Source organism: Hydractinia symbiolongicarpus, chromosome 11, assembly GCF_029227915.1.
Source record: "Hydractinia symbiolongicarpus strain clone_291-10 chromosome 11, HSymV2.1, whole genome shotgun sequence".
NCBI classification, from domain to species: Eukaryota; Metazoa; Cnidaria; class Hydrozoa; order Anthoathecata; family Hydractiniidae; genus Hydractinia; species Hydractinia symbiolongicarpus.
Window position 1 is genome coordinate 15,953,263 of NC_079885.1, and position 24,283 is coordinate 15,977,545.

The window sequence follows — 24,283 nt, forward strand, 5'->3', positions numbered from 1 at the left end:
ACCATTTTTGATGTAATGTGCTAATAAATCGTAGATATCTGCCCGTTTGTTTGTCTACGACCATACCACGATGAACACACCTGTTCTCGTCCGATCACGAAAGTTAAGCATCGTCGGGCCGGGATAGTACTTGGATGGGGAACTGCCTGGGAACTCCCGGTGTCGTAGGCTATTGACTTTTTCACGTTACATTATTTATCATTACGACTGTGACGTATCTTTTTTACGCAATAGCCGCTGAGTAAATCAAGTAAGGAACGTTATTAGAAGTTTCTCTCCCTTCAAAACGGCTACGATCTGACTGCAATAAATGCGCCACGTCGCAAATCAATGGATTACGAGCGTCAGACAAAGAAAATGGCGATGTAGTTACTTTGCTAATTAACTTTGTCATATGAAAATTAAGTCTGAAAGTACCCTAGATTGCCTTCGTTGGAACTTATTACCGGAAATCATAAAGCGCATTATTGTTGACAAAAATCGATAGCGCTTAAAAAGAGCTTTCAAATGCACATAAACACGACCTATTTCGGATGATCCAGTCAAGAAATATGACCTTTAAAGTTTGAACCATTTTCGATGTAATGTGCTAATAAATCGTAGATATCTGCCCGTTTGTTTGTCTACGACCATACCACGATGAACACACCTGTTCTCGTCCGATCACGGAAGTTAAGCATCGTCGGGCCGGGATAGTACATGGATAGGGGACCGCCTGGGAACTCCCGGTGTCGTAGGCTATTGACTTTTTCACGTTACATTATTTATCATTACGACTGTGACGTATCTTTTTTACGCAATAGCCGCTGAGTAAATCAAGTAAGGGACGTGACTAGAAGTTTCTTTCACTTCAAAACGGCTACGATCTGGCAGCAATAAATGCGCCACGTCGCAAATGAATGGATTACGAGCGTCAGACAAAGAAAATAGCGATGTAGTTAATTTGCTAATTAACTTTGTCATATGAAAATTAAGTCTGAAAGTACCCTAGATTGCCTTTGTTGGAACTTTTTACCGGAAATCTTAAAGCGCATGGTTATCGTAATTAATGGATAGCGCTTGAAATGAGCTTTCAAATGCACATAAACACGACCTATTTCGGATGATCCAGTCAAGAAATATGACCTTTAAAGATTAAACCATTTTCGATGTAATGTGCTAATAAATCGTAGATATCTGCCCGTTTGTTTGTCTACGACCATACCACGATGAACACACCTGTTCTCGTCGGATCATGGAAGTTAAGCATCGTCGGGCCGGGATAGTACTTGGATGGGGGACCGCCTGGGAACTCCCGGTGTCGTAGGCTATTGACTTTTTCACGTTACATTATTTATCATTACGACTGTGACATATCTTTTATACGCAATAGCCGCTGAGTAAATCAAGTAAGGGACGTGATTAGAAGTTTCTTTCCATTCAAAACGGCTACAATCTTGCTGCAATAAATGCGCCACGTCGCAAATGAATGGATTACGAGCGTCCGACAAAGAAAATAGCGATGTAGTTACTTTGCTAATTAACTTTGTCATATGAAAATTAAGTCTGAAAGTACCCTAGATTTCCTTCGTTGGAACTTTTACCGGAAATCTTAAAGCGCATGGTCGTCGTACCGAATCGATAGCGCTGAAAAAGAGCTTTCAAATGCACATAAACACGACCTATTTCGGATAATCCAGTCAAGAAATATGACCTTTAAACTTTAAACCATTTTCGATGTAATGTGCTAATAAATTGTAGATATCTGCCCGTTTGTTTGTCTACGACCATACCACGATGAACACACCTGTTCTCGTCCGATCACGGAAGTTAAGCATCGTCGGGCCAGGATAGTACTTGGATGGGGGACTGCCTGGGAACTCCCGGTGTCGTAGGCTATTGACTTTTTCACGTTACCTTATTTATCATTACGACTGTGACGTATCTTTTTTACGCAATAGCCGCTGAGTAAATCAAGTAAGGAACGTTATTAGAAGTTTCTTTCCTTTCAAAACGGCTACGATCTGGCTGCAATAAATGCGCCACGTCGCAAATCAATGGATTACGAGCGTCAGACAAAGAAAATGGCGATGTAGTTACTTTGCTAATTAACTTTGTCATATGAAAATTAAGTCTGAAAGTACCCTAGATTGCCTTCGTTGGAACTTTTTACCGGAAATCATAAAGCGCATTATTATTGACAAGAATCGATAGCGCTTAAAAAGAGCTTTCAAATGCACATAAACACGACCTATTTCGGATGATCCAGTCAAGAAATATGACCTTTAAAGTTTGAACCATTTTCGATGTAATGTGCTAATAAATCGTAGATATCTGCCCGTTTGTTTGTCTACGACCATACCACGATGAACACACCTGTTCTCGTCCGATCACGGAAGTTAAGCATCGTCGGGCCGGGATAGTACTTGGATGGGGGACTGCCTGGGAACTCCCGGTGTCGTAGGCTATAGACTTTTTCACGTTACATTATTTATCATTACGACTGTGACGTATCTTTTTTACGCAATAGACGCTGAGTAAATCAAGTAAGGGACGTGATTAGAAGTTTCTTTCCTTTCAAAACGGCTACGATCTGGCTGCAATAAATGCGCCACGTCGCAAATCAATGGATTACGAGCGTCAGACAAAGAAAATGGCGATGTAGTTACTTTGCTAATTAACTTTGTCATATGAAAATTAAGTCTGAAAGTACCCTAGATTGCCTTTGTTGGAACTTTTTACCGGAAATCTTAAAGCGCATGGTTATCGTAATTAATGGATAGCGCTTGAAATGAGCTTTCAAATGCACATAAACACGACCTATTTCGGATGATCCAGTCAAGAAATATGACCTTTAAAGTTTAAACCATTTTCGATGTAATGTGCTAATAAATCGTAGATATCTGCCCGTTTGTTTGTCTACGACCATACCACGATGAACACACCTGTTCTCGTCCGATCACGGAAGTTAAGCATCGTCGGGCCGGGATAGTACATGGATAGGGGACCGCCTGGGAACTCCCGGTGTCGTAGGCTATAGACTTTTTCACGTTACATTATTTATCATTACGACTGTGACGTATCTTTTTTAGGCAATAGCCGCTGAGTAAATCAAGTAAGGGACGTGATTAGAAGTTTCTTTCACTTCAAAACGGCTACGATCTGGCAGCAATAAATGCGCCACGTCGCAAATGAATGGATTACGAGCGTCAGACAAAGAAAATAGCGATGTAGTTAATTTGCTAATTAACTTTGTCATATGAAAATTAAGTCTGAAAGTACCCTAGATTGCCTTTGTTGGAACTTTTTACCGGAAATCTTAAAGCGCATGGTTATCGTAATTAATGGATAGCGCTTGAAATGAGCTTTCAAATGCACATAAACACGACCTATTTCGGATGATCCAGTCAAGAAATATGACCTTTAAAGTTTAAACCATTTTCGATGTAATGTGCTAATAAATCGTAGATATCTGCCCGTTTGTTTGTCTACAACCATACCACGATGAACACACCTGTTCTCGTCCGATCACGGAAGTTAAGCATCGTCGGGCCGGGATAGTACTTGGATGGGGAACCGCCTGGGAACTCCCGGTGTCGTAGGCTATTGACTTTTTCACGTTACATTATTTATCATTACGACTGTGACATATCTTTTATACGCAATAGCCGCTGAGTAAATCAAGTAAGGGACGTGATTAGAAGTTTCTTTCCATTCAAAACGGCTACAATCTTGCTGCAATAAATGCGCCACGTCGCAAATGAATGGATTACGAGCGTCCGACAAAGAAAATAGCGATGTAGTTACTTTGCTAATTAACTTTGTCATATGAAAATTAAGTCTGAAAGTACCCTAGATTTCCTTCGTTGGAACTTTTACCGGAAATCTTAAAGCGCATGGTCGTCGTACCGAATCGATAGCGCTGAAAAAGAGCTTTCAAATGCACATAAACACGACCTATTTCGGATAATCCAGTCAAGAAATATGACCTTTAAACTTTAAACCATTTTCGATGTAATGTGCTAATAAATTGTAGATATCTGCCCGTTTGTTTGTCTACGACCATACCACGATGAACACACCTGTTCTCGTCCGATCACGGAAGTTAAGCATCGTCGGGCCAGGATAGTACTTGGATGGGGGACTGCCTGGGAACTCCCGGTGTCGTAGGCTATTGACTTTTTCACGTTACCTTATTTATCATTACGACTGTGACGTATCTTTTTTACGCAATAGCCGCTGAGTAAATCAAGTAAGGAACGTTATTAGAAGTTTCTTTCCTTTCAAAACGGCTACGATCTGGCTGCAATAAATGCGCCACGTCGCAAATCAATGGATTACGAGCGTCAGACAAAGAAAATGGCGATGTAGTTACTTTGCTAATTAACTTTGTCATATGAAAATTAAGTCTGAAAGTACCCTAGATTGCCTTCGTTGGAACTTTTTACCGGAAATCATAAAGCGCATTATTATTGACAAGAATCGATAGCGCTTAAAAAGAGCTTTCAAATGCACATAAACACGACCTATTTCGGATGATCCAGTCAAGAAATATGACCTTTAAAGTTTGAACCATTTTCGATGTAATGTGCTAATAAATCGTAGATATCTGCCCGTTTGTTTGTCTACGACCATACCACGATGAACACACCTGTTCTCGTCCGATCACGGAAGTTAAGCATCGTCGGGCCGGGATAGTACTTGGATGGGGGACTGCCTGGGAACTCCCGGTGTCGTAGGCTATAGACTTTTTCACGTTACATTATTTATCATTACGACTGTGACGTATCTTTTTTACGCAATAGACGCTGAGTAAATCAAGTAAGGGACGTGATTAGAAGTTTCTTTCCTTTCAAAACGGCTACGATCTGGCTGCAATAAATGCGCCACGTCGCAAATCAATGGATTACGAGCGTCAGACAAAGAAAATGGCGATGTAGTTACTTTGCTAATTAACTTTGTCATATGAAAATTAAGTCTGAAAGTACCCTAGATTGCCTTTGTTGGAACTTTTTACCGGAAATCTTAAAGCGCATGGTTATCGTAATTAATGGATAGCGCTTGAAATGAGCTTTCAAATGCACATAAACACGACCTATTTCGGATGATCCAGTCAAGAAATATGACCTTTAAAGTTTAAACCATTTTCGATGTAATGTGCTAATAAATCGTAGATATCTGCCCGTTTGTTTGTCTACGACCATACCACGATGAACACACCTGTTCTCGTCCGATCACGGAAGTTAAGCATCGTCGGGCCGGGATAGTACATGGATAGGGGACCGCCTGGGAACTCCCGGTGTCGTAGGCTATAGACTTTTTCACGTTACATTATTTATCATTACGACTGTGACGTATCTTTTTTAGGCAATAGCCGCTGAGTAAATCAAGTAAGGGACGTGATTAGAAGTTTCTTTCACTTCAAAACGGCTACGATCTGGCAGCAATAAATGCGCCACGTCGCAAATGAATGGATTACGAGCGTCAGACAAAGAAAATAGCGATGTAGTTAATTTGCTAATTAACTTTGTCATATGAAAATTAAGTCTGAAAGTACCCTAGATTGCCTTTGTTGGAACTTTTTACCGGAAATCTTAAAGCGCATGGTTATCGTAATTAATGGATAGCGCTTGAAATGAGCTTTCAAATGCACATAAACACGACCTATTTCGGATGATCCAGTCAAGAAATATGACCTTTAAAGTTTAAACCATTTTCGATGTAATGTGCTAATAAATCGTAGATATCTGCCCGTTTGTTTGTCTACAACCATACCACGATGAACACACCTGTTCTCGTCCGATCACGGAAGTTAAGCATCGTCGGGTCGGGATAATACTTGGATGGGGCACCGCCTGGGATCTTCCGGTGTCGTAGGCTATTGACTATTTCACGTTACATTATTTATCATTACGACTGTGACGTATCTTTTTTACGCACTAGCCGCTGAGTAAATCAAGTAAGGGACGTGATTAGCAGTTGCTTTCCCTTCAAAACGGCTACAATCTTGGTGCAATAAATGCGCCACGTCGCAAATAAATGGATTACGAGCGTCAGACAAAGAAAATGGCGATGTAGTTACTTTGCTAATTAACTTTGTCATATGAAAATTAAGTCTGAAAGTACCCTAGATTGCCTTCGTTGGAACTTTTTACCGGAAATCTTAAAGCGCATTATTGTCGTAAAGAATCCATAGCGCTTAAAAAGAACTTTCAAATGCACATAAACACGAACTATTTCCGATCACCCAGTCAAGAATTATGATCTTTAAAGTTCGAACCATTTTCGATGTAATGTGCTAATAAATCGTAGATATCTACCCGTATGTTTGTCTACGACCATACCACGATGAACACACCTGTTCTCGTCCGATCACGGAAGTTAAGCATCGTCGGGCCGGGATAGTACTTGGATGGGGGACCGCCTGGGAACTCCCGGTGTCGTAGGCTATTGACTTTTTCACGTTACATTATTTATCATTACGACTGTGACGTATCTTTTTTACACAATAGCCGCTGAGTAAATCAAGTAAGGGACTTGATTAGAAGTTTCTTTCCCTTCAAAACGGCTACGATCTGGCTGCAATAAATGCGCAACGACGCAAATGAATGAATTACGAGCGTCAGACAAAGAAAATGGCGATGTAGTTAATTTGCTAAATAACTTTGTCATATGAAAATTAAGTCTGAAAGTACCCTAGATTGCCTTCGTTGGAACTTTTTACTGGAAATCTTAAAGCGCATGGTTGTCGTAATTAATGGATAGCGCTTGAAATGAGCTTTCAAATGCACATAAACACGACCTATTTCGGATGATCCAGTCAAGAAATATGACCTTTAAAGTTTAAACCATTTTCGATGTAATGTGCTATCAAATCGTAGATATCTGCCCGTTTGTTTGTCTACGACCATACCACGATGAACACACCTGTTCTCGTCGGATCACGGAAGTTAAGCATCGTCGGGCCGGGATAGTACTTGGATGGGGGACCGCCTGGGAACTCCCGGTGTCGTAGGCTATTGACTTTTTCACGTTACATTATTTATCATTACGACTGTGACATATCTTTTTTACGCAATAGCCGCTGAGTAAATCAATTAAGGGACGTGATTAGAAGTTTCTTTCCATTCAAAACGGCTACAATCTTGCTGCAATAAATGAGCCACGTCGCAAATGAATGGATTACGAGCGTCAGACAAAGAAAATAGCGATGTAGTTACTTTGCTAATTAACTTTGTCATATGAAAATTAAGTCTGCAAGTACCCTAGATTTCCTTCGTTGGAACTTTTACCGGACATCTTAAAGCGCATGGTCGTCGTACCGAATCAATAGCGCTGAAAAAGAGCTTTCAAATGCACATAAACACGACCTATTTCGGATAATCCAGTCAAGAAATATGACCTTTAAACGTTAAACCATTTTCGATGTAATGTGCTAATAAATCGTAGATATCTGCCCGTTTGTTTGTCTACGACCATACCACGATGAACACACCTGTTTTCGTCCAATCTCGAAAGTTAAGCATCGTCGGGCCGGGATAGTACTTGGATGGGGGACTGCCTGGGAACTCCCGGTGTCGTAGGCTATTGACTTTTTCACGTTACATTATTTATCATTACGACTGTGACGTATCTTTTTTACGCAATAGCCGCTGAGTAAATCAAGTAAGGAACGTTATTAGAAGTTTCTTTCCCTTCAAAACGGCTACGATCTGGCTGCAATAAATGCGCCACGTCGCAAATCAATGGATTACGAGCGTCAGACAAAGAAAATGGCGATGTAGTTACTTTGCTAATTAACTTTGTCATATGAAAATTAAGTCTGAAAGTACCCTAGATTGCCTTCGTTGGAACTTTTTACCGGAAATCATAAAGCGCATTATTGTTGACAAGAATCGATAGCGCTTAAAAAGAGCTTTCAAATGCACATAAACACGACCTATTTCGGATGATCCAGTCAAGAAATATGACCTTTAAAGTTTGAACCATTTTCGATGTAATGTGCTAATAAATCGTAGATATCTGCCCGTTTGTTTGTCTACGACCATACCACGATGAACACACCTGTTCTCGTCCGATCATGGAAGTTAAGCATCGTCGGGCCGGGATAGTACATGGATAGGGGACCGCCTGGGAACTCCCGGTGTCGTAGGCTATTGACTTTTTCACGTTACATTATTTATCATTACGACTGTGACGTATCTTTTTTAGGCAATAGCCGCTGAGTAAATCAAGTAAGGGACGTGATTAGAAGTTTCTTTCACTTCAAAACGGCTACGATCTGGCAGCAATAAATGCGCCACGTCGCAAATAAATGGATTACGAGCGTCAGACAAAGAAAATAGCGATGTAGTTAATTTGCTAATTAACTTTGTCATATGAAAATTAAGTCTGAAAGTACCCTAGATTGCCTTTGTTGGAACTTTTTACCGGAAATCTTAAAGCGCATGGTTATCGTAATTAATGGATAGCGCTTGAAATGAGCTTTCAAATGCACATAAACACGACCTATTTCGGATGATCCAGTCAAGAAATATGACCTTTAAAGATTAAACCATTTTCGATGTAATGTGCTAATAAATCGTAGATATCTGCCCGTTTGTTTGTCTACGACCATACCACGATGAACACACCTGTTCTCGTCGGATCACGGAAGTTAAGCATCGTCGGGCCGGGATAGTACTTGGATTGGGGACCGCCTGGGAACTCCCGGTGTCGTAGGCTATTGACTTTTTCACGTTACATTATTTATCATTACGACTGTGACATATCTTTTTTACGCAATAGCCGCTGAGTAAATCAATTAAGGGACGTGATTAGAAGTTTCTTTCCATTCAAAACGGCTACAATCTTGCTGCAATAAATGAGCCACGTCGCAAATGAATGGATTACGAGCGTCAGACAAAGAAAATAGCGATGTAGTTACTTTGCTAATTAACTTTGTCATATGAAAATTAAGTCTGCAAGTACCCTAGATTTCCTTCGTTGGAACTTTTACCGGACATCTTAAAGCGCATGGTCGTCGTACCGAATCAATAGCGCTGAAAAAGAGCTTTCAAATGCACATAAACACGACCTATTTCGGATAATCCAGTCAAGAAATATGACCTTTAAACGTTAAACCATTTTCGATGTAATGTGCTAATAAATCGTAGATATCTGCCCGTTTGTTTGTCTACGACCATACCACGATGAACACACCTGTTTTCGTCCAATCTCGAAAGTTAAGCATCGTCGGGCCGGGATAGTACTTGGATGGGGGACTGCCTGGGAACTCCCGGTGTCGTAGGCTATTGACTTTTTCACGTTACATTATTTATCATTACGACTGTGACGTATCTTTTTTACGCAATAGCCGCTGAGTAAATCAAGTAAGGAACGTTATTAGAAGTTTCTTTCCCTTCAAAACGGCTACGATCTGGCTGCAATAAATGCGCCACGTCGCAAATCAATGGATTACGAGCGTCAGACAAAGAAAATGGCGATGTAGTTACTTTGCTAATTAACTTTGTCATATGAAAATTAAGTCTGAAAGTACCCTAGATTGCCTTCGTTGGAACTTTTTACCGGAAATCATAAAGCGCATTATTGTTGACAAGAATCGATAGCGCTTAAAAAGAGCTTTCAAATGCACATAAACACGACCTATTTCGGATGATCCAGTCAAGAAATATGACCTTTAAAGTTTGAACCATTTTCGATGTAATGTGCTAATAAATCGTAGATATCTGCCCGTTTGTTTGTCTACGACCATACCACGATGAACACACCTGTTCTCGTCCGATCATGGAAGTTAAGCATCGTCGGGCCGGGATAGTACATGGATAGGGGACCGCCTGGGAACTCCCGGTGTCGTAGGCTATTGACTTTTTCACGTTACATTATTTATCATTACGACTGTGACGTATCTTTTTTAGGCAATAGCCGCTGAGTAAATCAAGTAAGGGACGTGATTAGAAGTTTCTTTCACTTCAAAACGGCTACGATCTGGCAGCAATAAATGCGCCACGTCGCAAATAAATGGATTACGAGCGTCAGACAAAGAAAATAGCGATGTAGTTAATTTGCTAATTAACTTTGTCATATGAAAATTAAGTCTGAAAGTACCCTAGATTGCCTTTGTTGGAACTTTTTACCGGAAATCTTAAAGCGCATGGTTATCGTAATTAATGGATAGCGCTTGAAATGAGCTTTCAAATGCACATAAACACGACCTATTTCGGATGATCCAGTCAAGAAATATGACCTTTAAAGATTAAACCATTTTCGATGTAATGTGCTAATAAATCGTAGATATCTGCCCGTTTGTTTGTCTACGACCATACCACGATGAACACACCTGTTCTCGTCGGATCACGGAAGTTAAGCATCGTCGGGCCGGGATAGTACTTGGATTGGGGACCGCCTGGGAACTCCCGGTGTCGTAGGCTATTGACTTTTTCACGTTACATTATTTATCATTACGACTGTGACATATCTTTTTTACGCAATAGCCGCTGAGTAAATCAAGTAAGGGACGTGATTAGAAGTTTCTTTCCATTCAAAACGGCTACAATCTTGCTGCAATAAATGCGCCACGTCGCAAATGAATGGATTACGAGCGTCAGACAAAGAAAATAGCGATGTAGTTACTTTGCTAATTAACTTTGTCATATGAAAATTAAGTCTGCAAGTACCCTAGATTTCCTTCGTTGGAACTTTTACCGGAAATCTTAAAGCGCATGGTCGTCGTACCGAATCGATAGCGCTGAAAAAGAGCTTTCAAATGCACATAAACACGACCTATTTCGGATAATCCAGTCAAGAAATATGACCTTTAAACTTTAAACCATTTTCGATGTAATGTGCTAATAAATCGTAGATATCTGCCCGTTTGTTTGTCTACGACCATACCACGATGAACACACCTGTTCTCGTCCGATCACGGAAGTTAAGCATCGTCGGGCCGGGATAGTACTTGGATGGGGGACTGCCTGGGAACTCCCGGTGTCGTAGGCTATTGACTTTTTTACGTTACATTATTTATCATTACGACTGTGACGTATCTTTTTTACGCAATAGCCGCTGAGTAAATCAAGTAAGGAACGTTATTAGAAGCTTCTTTCCCTTCAAAACGGCTACGATCTGGCTGCAATAAATGCGCCACGTCGCAAATCAATGGATTACGAGCGTCAGACAAAGAAAATGGCGATGTAGTTACTTTGCTATTTAACTTTGTCATATGAAAATTAAGTCTGAAAGTACCCTAGATTGCCTTCGTTGGAACTTTTTACCGGAAATCATAAAGCGCATTATTGTTGACAAAAATCGATAGCGCTTAGAAAGAGCTTTCAAATGCACATAAACACGACCTATTTCGGATGATCCAGTCAAGAAATATGACCTTTAAAGTTTGAACCATTTTCGATGTAATGTGCTAATAAATCGTAGATATCTGCCCGTTTGTTTGTCTACGACCATACCACGATGAACACACCTGTTCTCGTCCGATCACGGAAGTTAAGCATCGTCAGGCCGGGATAGTACATGGATAGGGGACCGCCTGGGAACTCCCGGTGTCGTAGGCTATAGACTTTTTCACGTTACATTATTTATCATTACGACTGTGACGTATCTCTTTTAGGCAATAGCCGCTGAGTAAATCAAGTAAGGGACGTGATTAGAAGTTTCTTTCACTTCAAAACGGCTACGATCTGGCAGCAATAAATGCGCCACGTCGCAAATGAATGGATTACGAGCCTCAGACAAAGAAAATAGCGATGTAGGTAATTTGCTAATTAACTTTGTCATATGAAAATTAAGTCTGAAAGTACCCTAGATTGCCTTTGTTGGAACTTTTTACCGGAAATCTTAAAGCGCATGGTTATCGTAATTATTGGATAGCGCTTGAAATGAGCTTTCAAATGCACATAAACACGACCTATTTCGGATGATCCAGTCAAGAAATATGACCTTTAAAGATTAAACCATTTTCGATGTAATGTGCTAATAAATCGTAGATATCTGCCCGTTTGTTTGTCTACGACCATACCACGATGAACACACCTGTTCTCGTCCGATCACGGAAGTTAAGCATCGTCGGGTCGGGATAGTACTTGGATGGGGCACCGCCTGGGATCTTCCGGTGTCGTAGGCTATTGACTATTTCACGTTACATTATTTATCATTACGACTGTGACGTATCTTTTTTACGCACTAGCCGCTGAGTAAATCAAGTAAGGGACGTGATTAGAAGTTTCTTTCCCTTCAAAACGGCTACAATCTTGCTGCAATAAATGCGCCACGTCGCAAATGAATGGATTACGAGCGTCAGACAAAGAAAATAGCGATGTAGTTACTTTGCTAATTAACTTTGTCATATGACAATTAAGTCTGCAAGTACCCTAGATTTCCTTCGTTGGAACTTTTACCGGAAATCTTAAAGCGCATTATTGTTGACAAGAATCGATAGCGCTTAAAAAGAGCTTTCAAATGCACATAAACACGACCTATTTCGGATGATCCAGTCAAGAAATATGACCTTTAAAGTTTGAACCATTTTCGATGTAATGTGCTAATAAATCGTAGATATCTGCCCGTTTGTTTGTCTACGACCATACCACGATGAACACACCTGTTCTCGTCCGATCATGGAAGTTAAGCATCGTCGGGCCGGGATAGTACATGGATAGGGGACCGCCTGGGAACTCCCGGTGTCGTAGGCTATTGACTTTTCCACGTTACATTATTTATCATTACGACTGTGACGTATCTTTTTTAGGCAATAGCCGCTGAGTAAATCAAGTAAGGGACGTGATTAGAAGTTTCTTTCACTTCAAAACGGCTACGATCTGGCAGCAATAAATGCGCCACGTCGCAAATAAATGGATTACGAGCGTCAGACAAAGAAAATAGCGATGTAGTTAATTTGCTAATTAACTTTGTCATATGAAAATTAAGTCTGAAAGTACCCTAGATTGCCTTTGTTGGAACTTTTTACCGGAAATCTTAAAGCGCATGGTTATCGTAATTAATGGATAGCGCTTGAAATGAGCTTTCAAATGCACATAAACACGACCTATTTCGGATGATCCAGTCAAGAAATATGACCTTTAAAGATTAAACCATTTTCGATGTAATGTGCTAATAAATCGTAGATATCTGCCCGTTTGTTTGTCTACGACCATACCACGATGAACACACCTGTTCTCGTCGGATCACGGAAGTTAAGCATCGTCGGGCCGGGATAGTACTTGGATTGAGGACCGCCTGGGAACTCCCGGTGTCGTAGGCTATTGACTTTTTCACGTTACATTATTTATCATTACGACTGTGACATATCTTTTTTACGCAATAGCCGCTGAGTAAATCAAGTAAGGGACGTGATTAGAAGTTTCTTTCCATTCAAAACGGCTACAATCTTGCTGCAATAAATGCGCCACGTCGCAAATGAATGGATTACGAGCGTCAGACAAAGAAAATAGCGATGTAGTTACTTTGCTAATTAACTTTGTCATATGAAAATTAAGTCTGCAAGTACCCTAGATTTCCTTCGTTGGAACTTTTACCGGAAATCTTAAAGCGCATGGTCGTCGTACCGAATCGATAGCGCTGAAAAAGAGCTTTCAAATGCACATAAACACGACCTATTTCGGATAATCCAGTCAAGAAATATGACCTTTAAACTTTAAACCATTTTCGATGTAATGTGCTAATAAATCGTAGATATCTGCCCGTTTGTTTGTCTACGACCATACCACGATGAACACACCTGTTCTCGTCCGATCACGGAAGTTAAGCATCGTCGGGCCGGGATAGTACTTGGATGGGGGACTGCCTGGGAACTCCCGGTGTCGTAGGCTATTGACTTTTTTACGTTACATTATTTATCATTACGACTGTGACGTATCTTTTTTACGCAATAGCCGCTGAGTAAATCAAGTAAGGAACGTTATTAGAAGCTTCTTTCCCTTCAAAACGGCTACGATCTGGCTGCAATAAATGCGCCACGTCGCAAATCAATGGATTACGAGCGTCAGACAAAGAAAATGGCGATGTAGTTACTTTGCTATTTAACTTTGTCATATGAAAATTAAGTCTGAAAGTACCCTAGATTGCCTTCGTTGGAACTTTTTACCGGAAATCATTAAGCGCATTATTGTTGACAAAAATCGATAGCGCTTAGAAAGAGCTTTCAAATGCACATAAACACGACCTATTTCGGATGATCCAGTCAAGAAATATGACCTTTAAAGTTTGAACCATTTTCGATGTAATGTGCTAATAAATCGTAGATATCTGCCCGTTTGTTTGTCTACGACCATACCACGATGAACACACCTGTTCTCGTCCGATCACGGAAGTTAAGCATCGTCAGGCCGGGATAGTACATGGATAGGGGACCGCCTGGGAACTCCCGGTGTCGTAGGCTATAGACTTTTTCACGTTACATTATTTATCATTACGACTGTGACGTATCTTTTTTAGGCAATAGCCGCTGAGTAAATCAAGTAAGGGACGTGATTAGAAGTTTCTTTCACTTCAAAACGGCTACGATCTGGCAGCAATAAATGCGCCACGTCGCAAATGAATGGATTACGAGCGTCAGACAAAGAAAATAGCGATGTAGGTAATTTGCTAATTAACTTTGTCATATGAAAATTAAGTCTGAAAGTACCCTAGATTGCCTTTGTTGGAACTTTTTACCGGAAATCTTAAAGCGCATGGTTATCGTAATTATTGGATAGCGCTTGAAATGAGCTTTCAAATGCACATAAACACGACCTATTTCGGATGATCCAGTCAAGAAATATGACCTTTAAAGATTAAACCATTTTCGATGTAATGTGCTAATAAATCGTAGATATCTGCCCGTTTGTTTGTCTACGACCATACCACGATGAACACACCTGTTCTCGTCCGATCACGGAAGTTAAGCATCGTCGGGTCGGGATAGTACTTGGATGGGGCACCGCCTGGGATCTTCCGGTGTCGTAGGCTATTGACTATTTCACGTTACATTATTTATCATTACGACTGTGACGTATCTTTTTTACGCACTAGCCGCTGAGTAAATCAAGTAAGGGACGTGATTAGAAGTTTCTTTCCCTTCAAAACGGCTACAATCTTGCTGCAATAAATGCGCCACGTCGCAAATGAATGGATTACGAGCGTCAGACAAAGAAAATAGCGATGTAGTTACTTTGCTAATTAACTTTGTCATATGACAATTAAGTCTGCAAGTACCCTAGATTTCCTTCGTTGGAACTTTTACCGGAAATCTTAAAGCGCATGATTGTCGTACCGAATCGATAGCGCTTAAAAAGAGCTTTCAAATGCACATTAACACGACCTATTTCGGATAATCCAGTCAAGAAATATGACCTTTAAAGATTAAACCATTTTCGATGTAATGTGCTAATAAATCGTAGATATCTGCCCGTTTGTTTGTCTACGACCATACCACGATGAACACACCTGTTCTCGTCCGATCACGGAAGTTAAGCATCGTCGGGCCGGGATAGTACTTGGATGGGGGACCGCCTGGGAACTCCCGGTGTCGTAGGCTATTGACTTTTTCACGTTACATTATTTATCATTACGACTGTGACATATCTTTTTTACGCAATAGCCGCTGAGTAAATCAAGTAAGGGACGTGATTAGAAGTTTCTTTCCATTCAAAACGGCTACAATCTTGCTGCAATAAATGCGCCACGTCGCAAATGAATGGATTACGAGCGTCAGACAAAGAAAATGGCGATGTAGTTAATTTGCTAATTAACTTTGTCATATGAAAATTAAGTCTGAAAGTACCCTAGATTGCCTTCGTTGGAACTTTTTACCGGAAATCTTAAAGCGCATTATTGTTGACAAGAATCGATAGCGCTTAAAAAGAGCTTTCAAATGCACATAAACACGACCTATTTCGGATGATCCAGTCAAGAAATATGACCTTTAAAGTTTTAACCATTTTCGATGTAATGTGCTAATAAATCGTAGATATCTGTCCGTTTGTTTGTGTACGACCATACCACGATAAACACACCTGTTCTCGTCCGATCACGGAAGTTAAGCATCGTCGGGCGGGGATAGTACTTGGATGGGGGACCGCCTGGGAACTCCCGGTGTCGTAGGCTATTGACTTTTTCACGTTACATTATTTATCATTACGACTGTGACGTATCTTTTTTAGGCAATAGCCGCTGAGTAAATCAAGTAAGGGACGTGATTAGAAGTTTCTTTCACTTCAAAACGGCTACGATCTGGCAGCAATAAATGCGCCACGTCGCAAATGAATGGATTACGAGCGTCAGACAAAGAAAATAGCGATGTAGTTAATTTGCTAATTAACTTTGTCATATGAAAATTAAGTCTGAAAGTACCCTAGATTGCCTTTGTTGGAACTTTTTACCGGAAATCTTAAAGCGCATAATTATCGTAATTAATGGATAGCGCTTGAAATGAGCTTTCAAATGCACATAAACACGACCTATTTCGGATGATCCAGTCAAGAAATATGATCTTTAAAGATTAAACCATTTTCGATGTAATGTGCTAATAAATCGTAGATATCTGCCCGTTTGTTTGTCTACGACCATACCACAATGAACACACCTGTTCTCGTCCGATCACGGAAGTTAAGCATCGTCGGGTCGGGATAGTACTTGGATGGGGCACCGCCTGGGATCTTTCGGTGTCGTAGGCTATTGACTATTTCACGTTACATTATTTATCATTACGACTGTGACGTATCTTTTTTACGCACTAGCCGCTGAGTAAATCAAGTAAGGGACGTGATTAGAAGTTTCTTTCCCTTCAAAACGGCTACAATCTTGCTGCAATAAATGCGCCACGTCGCAAATGAATGGATTACGAGCGTCAGACAAAGAAAATAGCGATGTAGTTACTTTGCTAATTAACTTTGTCATATGAAAATTAAGTCTGCAAGTACCCTAGATTTCCTTCGTTGGAACTTTTACCGGAAACCTTAGAGCGCATGATTGTCGTACCGAATCGATAGCGCTTAAAAAGAGCTTTCAAATGCACATAAACACGACCTATTTCGGATAAGCCAGTCAAGAAATATGACCTTTAAAGTTTTAACCATTTTCGATGTAATGTGCTAATAAATCGTAGATATTTGTCCGTTTGTTTGTCTACGACCATACCACGATAAACACACCTGTTCTCGTCCGATCACGGAAGTTAAGCATCGTCGGGCGGGGATAGTACTTGGATGGGGGACCGCCTGGGAACTCCCGGTGTCGTAGGCTATTGACTTTTTCACGTTACATTATTTATCATTACGACTGTAACGTATCTTTTTTAGGCAATAGCCGCTGAGTAAATCAAGTAAGGGACGTGATTAGAAGTTTCTTTCACTTCAAAACGGCTACGATCTGGCAGCAATAAATGCGCCACGTCGCAAATGAATGGATTACGAGCGTCAGACATAGAAAATAGCGATGTAGTTAATTTGCTAATTAACTTTGTCATATGAAAATTAAGTCTGAAAGTACCCTAGATTGCCTTTGTTGGAACTTTTTACCGGAAATCTTAAAGCGCATGGTTATCGTAATTAATGGATAGCGCTTGAAATGAGCTTTCAAATGCACATAAACACGACCTATTTCGGATGATCCAGTCAAGAAATAAGACCTTTAAAGATTAAACCATTTTCGATGTAATGTGCTAATAAATCGTAGATATCTGCCCGTTTGTTTGTCTACGACCATACCACAATGAACACACCTGTTCTCGTCCGATCACGGAAGTTAAGCATCGTCGGGTCGGGATAGTACTTGGATGGGGCACCGCCTGGGATCTTTCGGTGTCGTAGGCTATTGACTATTTCACGCTACATTATTTATCATTACGACTGTGACGTATCTTTTTTACGCACTAGCCGCTGAGTAAATCAAGTAAGGGACGTGATTAGAAGTTTCTTTCCCTTCAAAACGGCTACAATCTTGCTGCAATAAATGCGCCACGTCGCAAATGAATGGATTACGAGCGTCAGACAAAGAAAATAGCGATGTAGTTACTTTGCTAATTAACTTTGTCATATGAAAATTAAGTCTGAAAGTACCCTAGATTTCCTTCGTTGGAACTTTTACCGAAAATCTTAGAGCGCATGATTGTCGTACGGAATCGATAGCGCTTAAAAAGAGCTTTCAAATGCACATAAACACGACCTATTTCGGATAATCCAGTCAAGAAATATGACCTTTAAAGTTTTAACCATTTTCGATGTAATGTGCTAATAAATCGTAGATATTTGTCCGTTTGTTTGTCTACGACCATACCACGATAAACACACCTGTTCTCGTCCGATCACGGAAGTTAAGCATCGTCGGGCGGGGATAGTACTTGGATGGGGGACCGCCTGGGAACTCCCGGTGTCGTAGGCTATTGACTTTTTCACATTACATTATTTATCATTACGACTGTGACGTATCTTTTTTACGCAATAGCCGCTGAGTAAATCAAGAAAGAGACATGATTAGAAGTTGCTTTCACTTCAAAACGGCTACGATCTAGCAGCAATAAATGCGCCAAGTCGCAAATGAATGGATTACGAGCGTCAGACAAAGAAAATGGCGATATAGTTAATTTGCTAATTAACTTTGTCATATGAAAATTAAGTCTGAAAGTACCCTAGATTTCCTTCGTTGGAACTTTTTACCGGAAATCTTACAGCGCATAGTTGTCGTAATTAATGGATAGCGCTTGAAATGAGCTTTCAAATGCACATAAACACGACCTATTTTGGATAATCCAGTCAAGAAATATGACCTTTAAAGTTTGAACCATTTTCGATGTAATGTGCTAATAAATCGTAGATATCTGCCCGTTTGTTTGTCTACGACCATACCACGATGAACACACCTGTTCTCGTCCGATCACGGAAGTTAAGCATCGTCGGGTCGGGATAGTACTTAGATGGGGCACCGCCTGGGATCTCCCGGTGTCGTAGGCTATTGACTATTTTACGTTACATTATTTATCATTACGACTGTGACGTATCTTTTTTACGCAATAGCCGCTGAGTAAATCAAGTAAGGGACGTGATTAGAAGTTGCTTTCCCTTAAAACGGCTACAATCTTGCTGCAATAAATGCGCCACGTCGCAAATAAATGGATTACGAGCGTCAGACAAAGAAAATGGCGATGTAGTTACTTTGCTAATTAACTTTGTCATATGAAAATTAAGTCTGAAAGTACCCTAGATTTCCTTCGTTGGAACTTTTTACCGGAAATCTTAAAGCGCATGGTTGTCGTAATTAATGGATAGCGCTTGAAATGAGCTTTCAAATGCACATAAACACGACCTATTTCGGATAATCCAGTCAAGAAATATGACCTTTAAAGTTTAAACCATTTTCGATGTAATGTGCTAATAAATCGTAGATATCTGCCCGTTTGTTTGTCTACGACCATACCACGATGAACACACCTGTTCTCGTCCAATCACGGAAGTTAAGCATCGTCGGGCCGGGATAGTACTTGGATGGGGGACCGCCTGGGAACTCCCGGTGTCGTAGGCTATTGACGTTTTCACGTTACATTATTTATCATTACGACTGTGACGTATCTTTTCTACGCAATAGCCGCTGAGTAAATCAAGAAAGAGACATGATTAGAAGTTGCTTTCCCTTCAAAACGGCTACCATCGCGCTGCAATAAATGCGCCACGTCGTAAATGAATGGATTACGAGCGTCAGACAAAGAAAATGGCGATGTAGTTAATTTGCTAAATAACTTTGTCATATGAAAATTAAGTCTGCAAGTACCCTAGATTGCCTTCGTTGGAACTTCTTACCGGAAATATTAAAGCGCATGGTTGTCGTACCGAATCGATAGCGCTTAAAAAGAGCTTTCAAATGCACATAAACACGACCTATTTCGGATGATCCAGTCAAGAAATATGACCTTTAAAGTTTGAACCATTTTCTATGTAATGTGCTAATAAATCGTAGATATCTGCCCGTTTGTTTGTCTACGACCATACCACGATGAACACACCTGTTCTCGTCCGATCACGGAAGTTAAGCATCGTCGGGTCGGGATAGTACTTGGATGGGGGACCGCCTGGGAACTCCCGGTGTCGTATGCTATTGACTTTTTCACGTTACATTATTTTTCATTACGATTGTGACGTATCTCTTTTAGGCAATAGCCGCTGAGTAAATCAAGTAAGGGACGTGATTAGAAGTTTCTTTCCCTTCAAATTGGCTACGATCTGGCAGCAATAAATGCGCCACGTCGCAAATGAATGGATTACGAGCGTCAGACAAAGAAAATGGCGATGTAGTTAATTTGCTAATTAACTTTGTCATATGAAAATTAAGTCTGAAAGTACCCTAGATTGCCTTCGTTGGAACTTTTTACCGGAAATCATAAAGCGCATTATTGTTAAAAAGAATCGATAGCGCTTAAAAGAAGCTGTCAAATGCACATAAACACGACCTATTTCGAATGATCCAGTCAAGAAATATGACCTTTAAAGTTTGAACCATTTTCGATGTAATGTGCTAATAAATCGTAGATATCTGCCCGTTTGTTTGTCTACGACCATACCACGATGAACACACCTGTTCTCGTCCGATCACGGAAGTTAAGCATCGTCGGGTCGGGATAGTACTTGGATGGGGCACCGCCTGGGAACTCCCGGTGTCGTAGGCTATTGACTATTTCACGTTACATTATTTATCATTACGACTGTGACGTATGTTTTTTACGCAATAGCCGCTGAGTAAATCAAGTAAGGGACGTGATTGGAAGTTGCTTTCCCTTAAAACGGCTACAATCTTGCTGCAATAAATGCGCCACGTCGCAAATAAATGGATTACGAGCGTCAGACAAAGAAATTGGCGATGTAGTTACTTTGCTAATTAACTTTGTCATATGAAAATTAAGTCTGAAAGTACCCTAGATTTCCTTCGTTGGAACTTTTTACCGGAAATCTTAAAGCGCATGGTTGTCGTAATTAATGGATAGCGCTTGAAATGAGCTTTCAAATGCACATAAACACGACCTATGTCGGATAATCCAGTCAACAAATATGACCTTTAAAGTTTAAACCATTTTCGATGTAATGTGCTAATAAATCGTAGATATCTGCCCGTTTGTTTGTCTACGACCATACCACGATGAACACACCTGTTCTCGTCCGATCACGGAAGTTAAGCATCGTCGGGCCGGAATAGTACTTGGATGGGGGACTGCCTGGGAACTCCCGGTGTCGTAGGCTATTGACTTTTTCACGTTACATTATTTATCACTACGACTGTGACGTATCTTTTTTAGGCAATAGCCGCTGAGTAAATCAAGTAAGGGACGTGATTAAAAGTTTCTTTCCTTTCAAAACGGCTACGATCTGGCAGCAATAAATGCGCCACGTCGCAAATGAATGGATTACGAGCGTCAGACAAAGAAAATGGCGTTGTAGTTAATTTGCTAATTAACTTTGTCATATGAAAATTAAGTCTGAAAGTACCCTAGATTGCCATCGTTGGAACTTTTTACCGGAAATCATAAAGCGCATTATTGTTAAAAAGAATCTATAGCGCTTAAAAAGAGCTGTCAAATGCACATAAACACGACCTATTTCGAATGATCCAGTCAAGAAATATGACCTTTAAAGTTTGAACCATTTTCGATGTAATGTGCTAATAAATCGTAGATATCTGCCCGTTTGTTTGTCTACGACCATACCACGATGAACACACCTGTTCTCGTCCGATCACAGAAGTTAAGCATCGTCGGGTCGGGATAGTACTTGGATGGGGCACCGCCTGGGATCTCCCGGTGTCGTAGGCTATTGACTATTTCACGTTACATTATTTATCATTACGACTGTGACGTATGTTTTTTACGCAATAGCCGCTGAGTAAATCAAGTAAGGGACGTGATTGGAAGTTGCTTTCCCTTAAAACGGCTACAATCTTGCTGCAATAAATGCGCCACGTCGCAAATAAATGGATTACGAGCGTCAGACAAAGAAATTGGCGATGTAGTTACTTTGCTAATTAACTTTGTCATATGAAAATTAAGTCTGAAAGTACCCTAGATTTCCTTCGTTGGAACTTTTTACCGGAAATCTTAAAGCGCATGGTTGTCGTAATTAATGGATAGCGCTTGAAATGAGCTTTCAAATGCACATAAACACGACCTATTTCGGATAATCCAGTCAACAAATATGACCTTTAAAGTTTAAACCATTTTCGATGTAATGTGCTAATAAATCGTAGATATCTGCCCGTTTGTTTGTCTACGACCATACCACGATGAACACACCTGTTCTCGTCCGATCACGGAAGTTAAGCATCGTCGGGCCGGAATAGTACTTGGATGGGGGCCTGCCTGGGAACTCCCGGTGTCGTAGGCTATTGACTTTTTCACGTTACATTATTTATCACTACGACTGTGACGTATCTTTTTTAGGCAATAGCCGCTGAGTAAATCAAGTAAGGGACGTGATTAAAAGTTTCTTTCCTTTCAAAACGGCTACGATCTGGCAGCAATAAATGCGCCACGTCGCAAATGAATGGATTACGAGCGTCAGACAAAGAAAATGGCGTTGTAGTTAATTTGCTAATTAACTTTGTCATATGAAAATTAAGTCTGAAAGTACCCTAGATTGCCATCGTTGGAACTTTTTACCGGAAATCATAAAGCGCATTATTGTTAAAAAGAATCTATAGCGCTTAAAAAGAGCTGTCAAATGCACATAAACACGACCTATTTCGAATGATCCAGTCAAGAAATATGACCTTTAAAGTTTGAACCATTTTCGATGTAATGTGCTAATAAATCGTAGATATCTGCCCGTTTGTTTGTCTACGACCATACCACGATGAACACACCTGTTCTCGTCCGATCACAGAAGTTAAGCATCGTCGGGTCGGGATAGTACTTGGATGGGGCACCGCCTGGGATCTCCCGGTGTCGTAGGCTATTGACTATTTCATGTTACATTATTTATCATTACGACTGTGACGTATCTTTTTTACGCAATAGCCGCTGAGTAAATCAAGTAAGGGACGTGATTAGAAGTTGCTTTCCATTAAAACGGCTACAATCTTGCTGCAATAAATGCGCCACGTCGCAAATAAATGGATTACGAGCGTCAGACAAAGAAAATGGCGATGTAGTTACTTTGCTAATTAACTTTGTCATATGAAAATTAAGTCTGAAAGTACCCTAGATTGCCTTCGTTGGAACTTTTTACCGGAAATCTTAAAGCGCATAGTTATCGTAATTAATGGATAGCGCTTGAAATGAGCTTTCAAATGCACATAAACACGACCTATTTCGGATGATCCAGTCAAGAAATATGACCTTTAAAGTTTGAACCATTTTCGATGTAATGTGCTAATAAATCGTAGATATCTGCCCGTTTGTTTGTCTACGACCATACCACGATGAACACACCTGTTCTCGTCCGATCACGGAAGTTAAGCATCGTCGGGTCGGGATAGTACTTGGATGGGGCACCGCCTGGGATCTTCCGGTGTCGTAGGCTATTGACTATTTCACGTTACATTATTTATCATTACGACTGTGACGTATCTTTTTTACGCACTAGCCGCTGAGTAAATCAAGTAAGGGACGTGATTAGCAGTTGCTTTCCCTTCAAAACGGCTACAATCTTGGTGCAATAAATGCGCCACGTCGCAAATAAATGGATTACGAGCGTCAGACAAAGAAAATGGCGATGTAGTTACTTTGCTAATTAACTTTGTCATATGAAAATTAAGTCTGAAAGTACCCTAGATTGCCTTCGTTGGAACTTTTTACCGGAAATCTTAAAGCGCATTATTGTCGTAAAGAATCCATAGCGCTGAAAAAGAGCTTTCAAATGCACATAAACACGACCTATTTCGGATAATCCAGTCAAGAAATATGACCTTTAAACTTTAAACCATTTTCGATGTAATGTGCTAATAAATCGTAGATATCTGCCCGTTTGTTTGTCTACGACCATACCACGATGAACACACCTGTTCTCGTCCGATCACGGAAGTTAAGCATCGTCGGGCCGGGATAGTACTTGGATGGGGGACTGCCTGGGAACTCCCGGTGTCGTAGGCTATTGACTTTTTCACGTTACATTATTTATCATTACGACTGTGACGTATCTTTTTTACGCAATAGCCGCTGAGTAAATCAAGTAAGGAACGTTATTAGAAGTTTCTTTCCCTTCAAAACGGCTACGATCTGCCTGCAATAAATGCGCCACGTCGCAAATCAATGGATTACGAGCGTCAGACAAAGAAAATGGCGATGTAGTTACTTTGCTAATTAACTTTGTCATATGAA

General features: G+C 40.5%; 40 non-coding genes and 3 pseudogenes across 40 annotated transcripts; all 43 read left to right on the forward strand.

Moving 5' to 3' along the window:
- Nucleotides 1-52: 52 nt before the first annotated feature.
- Nucleotides 53-171, forward strand: LOC130617367 (5S ribosomal RNA). The gene has a single exon (XR_008978445.1). It is a non-coding gene; the product is annotated as a 5S ribosomal RNA (ribosomal RNA).
- Nucleotides 172-621: 450 nt separating this feature from the next.
- Nucleotides 622-740, forward strand: LOC130617315 (5S ribosomal RNA). Its single transcript, XR_008978393.1, has one exon. It is a non-coding gene; the product is annotated as a 5S ribosomal RNA (ribosomal RNA).
- Nucleotides 741-1,190: 450 nt separating this feature from the next.
- On the forward strand, nucleotides 1,191-1,309 carry LOC130616816 (5S ribosomal RNA). Its single transcript, XR_008977896.1, has one exon. It is a non-coding gene; the product is annotated as a 5S ribosomal RNA (ribosomal RNA).
- Nucleotides 1,310-1,758: 449 nt separating this feature from the next.
- On the forward strand, nucleotides 1,759-1,877 carry LOC130615965 (5S ribosomal RNA). The gene has a single exon (XR_008977051.1). It is a non-coding gene; the product is annotated as a 5S ribosomal RNA (ribosomal RNA).
- Nucleotides 1,878-2,327: 450 nt separating this feature from the next.
- On the forward strand, nucleotides 2,328-2,446 carry LOC130616065 (5S ribosomal RNA). The gene has a single exon (XR_008977150.1). It is a non-coding gene; the product is annotated as a 5S ribosomal RNA (ribosomal RNA).
- A 450-nt stretch (nucleotides 2,447-2,896) lies between these two features.
- LOC130617317 (5S ribosomal RNA) lies at nucleotides 2,897-3,015 on the forward strand. Its single transcript, XR_008978394.1, has one exon. It is a non-coding gene; the product is annotated as a 5S ribosomal RNA (ribosomal RNA).
- Nucleotides 3,016-3,465: 450 nt separating this feature from the next.
- On the forward strand, nucleotides 3,466-3,584 carry LOC130616951 (5S ribosomal RNA). The gene has a single exon (XR_008978030.1). It is a non-coding gene; the product is annotated as a 5S ribosomal RNA (ribosomal RNA).
- Nucleotides 3,585-4,033: 449 nt separating this feature from the next.
- On the forward strand, nucleotides 4,034-4,152 carry LOC130615967 (5S ribosomal RNA). Its single transcript, XR_008977052.1, has one exon. It is a non-coding gene; the product is annotated as a 5S ribosomal RNA (ribosomal RNA).
- A 450-nt stretch (nucleotides 4,153-4,602) lies between these two features.
- LOC130616067 (5S ribosomal RNA) lies at nucleotides 4,603-4,721 on the forward strand. The gene has a single exon (XR_008977151.1). It is a non-coding gene; the product is annotated as a 5S ribosomal RNA (ribosomal RNA).
- A 450-nt stretch (nucleotides 4,722-5,171) lies between these two features.
- On the forward strand, nucleotides 5,172-5,290 carry LOC130617318 (5S ribosomal RNA). Its single transcript, XR_008978395.1, has one exon. It is a non-coding gene; the product is annotated as a 5S ribosomal RNA (ribosomal RNA).
- A 450-nt stretch (nucleotides 5,291-5,740) lies between these two features.
- Nucleotides 5,741-5,859, forward strand: LOC130618662 (5S ribosomal RNA; annotated as a pseudogene).
- Nucleotides 5,860-6,309: 450 nt separating this feature from the next.
- On the forward strand, nucleotides 6,310-6,428 carry LOC130615263 (5S ribosomal RNA). Its single transcript, XR_008976353.1, has one exon. It is a non-coding gene; the product is annotated as a 5S ribosomal RNA (ribosomal RNA).
- A 450-nt stretch (nucleotides 6,429-6,878) lies between these two features.
- LOC130615905 (5S ribosomal RNA) lies at nucleotides 6,879-6,997 on the forward strand. Its single transcript, XR_008976992.1, has one exon. It is a non-coding gene; the product is annotated as a 5S ribosomal RNA (ribosomal RNA).
- A 449-nt stretch (nucleotides 6,998-7,446) lies between these two features.
- Nucleotides 7,447-7,565, forward strand: LOC130618165 (5S ribosomal RNA). Its single transcript, XR_008979240.1, has one exon. It is a non-coding gene; the product is annotated as a 5S ribosomal RNA (ribosomal RNA).
- A 450-nt stretch (nucleotides 7,566-8,015) lies between these two features.
- LOC130617935 (5S ribosomal RNA) lies at nucleotides 8,016-8,134 on the forward strand. Its single transcript, XR_008979010.1, has one exon. It is a non-coding gene; the product is annotated as a 5S ribosomal RNA (ribosomal RNA).
- Nucleotides 8,135-8,584: 450 nt separating this feature from the next.
- LOC130617461 (5S ribosomal RNA) lies at nucleotides 8,585-8,703 on the forward strand. Its single transcript, XR_008978538.1, has one exon. It is a non-coding gene; the product is annotated as a 5S ribosomal RNA (ribosomal RNA).
- A 449-nt stretch (nucleotides 8,704-9,152) lies between these two features.
- LOC130618167 (5S ribosomal RNA) lies at nucleotides 9,153-9,271 on the forward strand. The gene has a single exon (XR_008979241.1). It is a non-coding gene; the product is annotated as a 5S ribosomal RNA (ribosomal RNA).
- A 450-nt stretch (nucleotides 9,272-9,721) lies between these two features.
- On the forward strand, nucleotides 9,722-9,840 carry LOC130617936 (5S ribosomal RNA). Its single transcript, XR_008979011.1, has one exon. It is a non-coding gene; the product is annotated as a 5S ribosomal RNA (ribosomal RNA).
- Nucleotides 9,841-10,290: 450 nt separating this feature from the next.
- LOC130617462 (5S ribosomal RNA) lies at nucleotides 10,291-10,409 on the forward strand. The gene has a single exon (XR_008978539.1). It is a non-coding gene; the product is annotated as a 5S ribosomal RNA (ribosomal RNA).
- Nucleotides 10,410-10,858: 449 nt separating this feature from the next.
- On the forward strand, nucleotides 10,859-10,977 carry LOC130616068 (5S ribosomal RNA). Its single transcript, XR_008977152.1, has one exon. It is a non-coding gene; the product is annotated as a 5S ribosomal RNA (ribosomal RNA).
- A 450-nt stretch (nucleotides 10,978-11,427) lies between these two features.
- On the forward strand, nucleotides 11,428-11,546 carry LOC130618095 (5S ribosomal RNA). Its single transcript, XR_008979170.1, has one exon. It is a non-coding gene; the product is annotated as a 5S ribosomal RNA (ribosomal RNA).
- A 450-nt stretch (nucleotides 11,547-11,996) lies between these two features.
- On the forward strand, nucleotides 11,997-12,115 carry LOC130618194 (5S ribosomal RNA). The gene has a single exon (XR_008979269.1). It is a non-coding gene; the product is annotated as a 5S ribosomal RNA (ribosomal RNA).
- A 449-nt stretch (nucleotides 12,116-12,564) lies between these two features.
- On the forward strand, nucleotides 12,565-12,683 carry LOC130617937 (5S ribosomal RNA). The gene has a single exon (XR_008979012.1). It is a non-coding gene; the product is annotated as a 5S ribosomal RNA (ribosomal RNA).
- Nucleotides 12,684-13,133: 450 nt separating this feature from the next.
- Nucleotides 13,134-13,252, forward strand: LOC130617980 (5S ribosomal RNA). Its single transcript, XR_008979055.1, has one exon. It is a non-coding gene; the product is annotated as a 5S ribosomal RNA (ribosomal RNA).
- Nucleotides 13,253-13,701: 449 nt separating this feature from the next.
- LOC130616069 (5S ribosomal RNA) lies at nucleotides 13,702-13,820 on the forward strand. Its single transcript, XR_008977153.1, has one exon. It is a non-coding gene; the product is annotated as a 5S ribosomal RNA (ribosomal RNA).
- A 450-nt stretch (nucleotides 13,821-14,270) lies between these two features.
- On the forward strand, nucleotides 14,271-14,389 carry LOC130618096 (5S ribosomal RNA). The gene has a single exon (XR_008979171.1). It is a non-coding gene; the product is annotated as a 5S ribosomal RNA (ribosomal RNA).
- A 450-nt stretch (nucleotides 14,390-14,839) lies between these two features.
- LOC130618196 (5S ribosomal RNA) lies at nucleotides 14,840-14,958 on the forward strand. The gene has a single exon (XR_008979271.1). It is a non-coding gene; the product is annotated as a 5S ribosomal RNA (ribosomal RNA).
- A 449-nt stretch (nucleotides 14,959-15,407) lies between these two features.
- On the forward strand, nucleotides 15,408-15,526 carry LOC130615264 (5S ribosomal RNA). The gene has a single exon (XR_008976354.1). It is a non-coding gene; the product is annotated as a 5S ribosomal RNA (ribosomal RNA).
- Nucleotides 15,527-15,976: 450 nt separating this feature from the next.
- LOC130618138 (5S ribosomal RNA) lies at nucleotides 15,977-16,095 on the forward strand. The gene has a single exon (XR_008979213.1). It is a non-coding gene; the product is annotated as a 5S ribosomal RNA (ribosomal RNA).
- Nucleotides 16,096-16,545: 450 nt separating this feature from the next.
- LOC130618616 (5S ribosomal RNA) lies at nucleotides 16,546-16,664 on the forward strand (annotated as a pseudogene).
- Nucleotides 16,665-17,113: 449 nt separating this feature from the next.
- LOC130617482 (5S ribosomal RNA) lies at nucleotides 17,114-17,232 on the forward strand. Its single transcript, XR_008978559.1, has one exon. It is a non-coding gene; the product is annotated as a 5S ribosomal RNA (ribosomal RNA).
- A 450-nt stretch (nucleotides 17,233-17,682) lies between these two features.
- LOC130618617 (5S ribosomal RNA) lies at nucleotides 17,683-17,801 on the forward strand (annotated as a pseudogene).
- A 449-nt stretch (nucleotides 17,802-18,250) lies between these two features.
- On the forward strand, nucleotides 18,251-18,369 carry LOC130617483 (5S ribosomal RNA). Its single transcript, XR_008978560.1, has one exon. It is a non-coding gene; the product is annotated as a 5S ribosomal RNA (ribosomal RNA).
- A 450-nt stretch (nucleotides 18,370-18,819) lies between these two features.
- LOC130618108 (5S ribosomal RNA) lies at nucleotides 18,820-18,938 on the forward strand. Its single transcript, XR_008979183.1, has one exon. It is a non-coding gene; the product is annotated as a 5S ribosomal RNA (ribosomal RNA).
- A 449-nt stretch (nucleotides 18,939-19,387) lies between these two features.
- LOC130616626 (5S ribosomal RNA) lies at nucleotides 19,388-19,506 on the forward strand. Its single transcript, XR_008977707.1, has one exon. It is a non-coding gene; the product is annotated as a 5S ribosomal RNA (ribosomal RNA).
- A 450-nt stretch (nucleotides 19,507-19,956) lies between these two features.
- Nucleotides 19,957-20,075, forward strand: LOC130616960 (5S ribosomal RNA). Its single transcript, XR_008978039.1, has one exon. It is a non-coding gene; the product is annotated as a 5S ribosomal RNA (ribosomal RNA).
- Nucleotides 20,076-20,525: 450 nt separating this feature from the next.
- LOC130616861 (5S ribosomal RNA) lies at nucleotides 20,526-20,644 on the forward strand. The gene has a single exon (XR_008977941.1). It is a non-coding gene; the product is annotated as a 5S ribosomal RNA (ribosomal RNA).
- A 449-nt stretch (nucleotides 20,645-21,093) lies between these two features.
- Nucleotides 21,094-21,212, forward strand: LOC130616272 (5S ribosomal RNA). Its single transcript, XR_008977355.1, has one exon. It is a non-coding gene; the product is annotated as a 5S ribosomal RNA (ribosomal RNA).
- Nucleotides 21,213-21,662: 450 nt separating this feature from the next.
- LOC130617707 (5S ribosomal RNA) lies at nucleotides 21,663-21,781 on the forward strand. The gene has a single exon (XR_008978784.1). It is a non-coding gene; the product is annotated as a 5S ribosomal RNA (ribosomal RNA).
- Nucleotides 21,782-22,230: 449 nt separating this feature from the next.
- On the forward strand, nucleotides 22,231-22,349 carry LOC130617086 (5S ribosomal RNA). Its single transcript, XR_008978163.1, has one exon. It is a non-coding gene; the product is annotated as a 5S ribosomal RNA (ribosomal RNA).
- A 450-nt stretch (nucleotides 22,350-22,799) lies between these two features.
- Nucleotides 22,800-22,918, forward strand: LOC130617708 (5S ribosomal RNA). Its single transcript, XR_008978785.1, has one exon. It is a non-coding gene; the product is annotated as a 5S ribosomal RNA (ribosomal RNA).
- Nucleotides 22,919-23,367: 449 nt separating this feature from the next.
- LOC130618197 (5S ribosomal RNA) lies at nucleotides 23,368-23,486 on the forward strand. Its single transcript, XR_008979272.1, has one exon. It is a non-coding gene; the product is annotated as a 5S ribosomal RNA (ribosomal RNA).
- A 450-nt stretch (nucleotides 23,487-23,936) lies between these two features.
- On the forward strand, nucleotides 23,937-24,055 carry LOC130616070 (5S ribosomal RNA). Its single transcript, XR_008977154.1, has one exon. It is a non-coding gene; the product is annotated as a 5S ribosomal RNA (ribosomal RNA).
- Nucleotides 24,056-24,283: the final 228 nt, after the last annotated feature.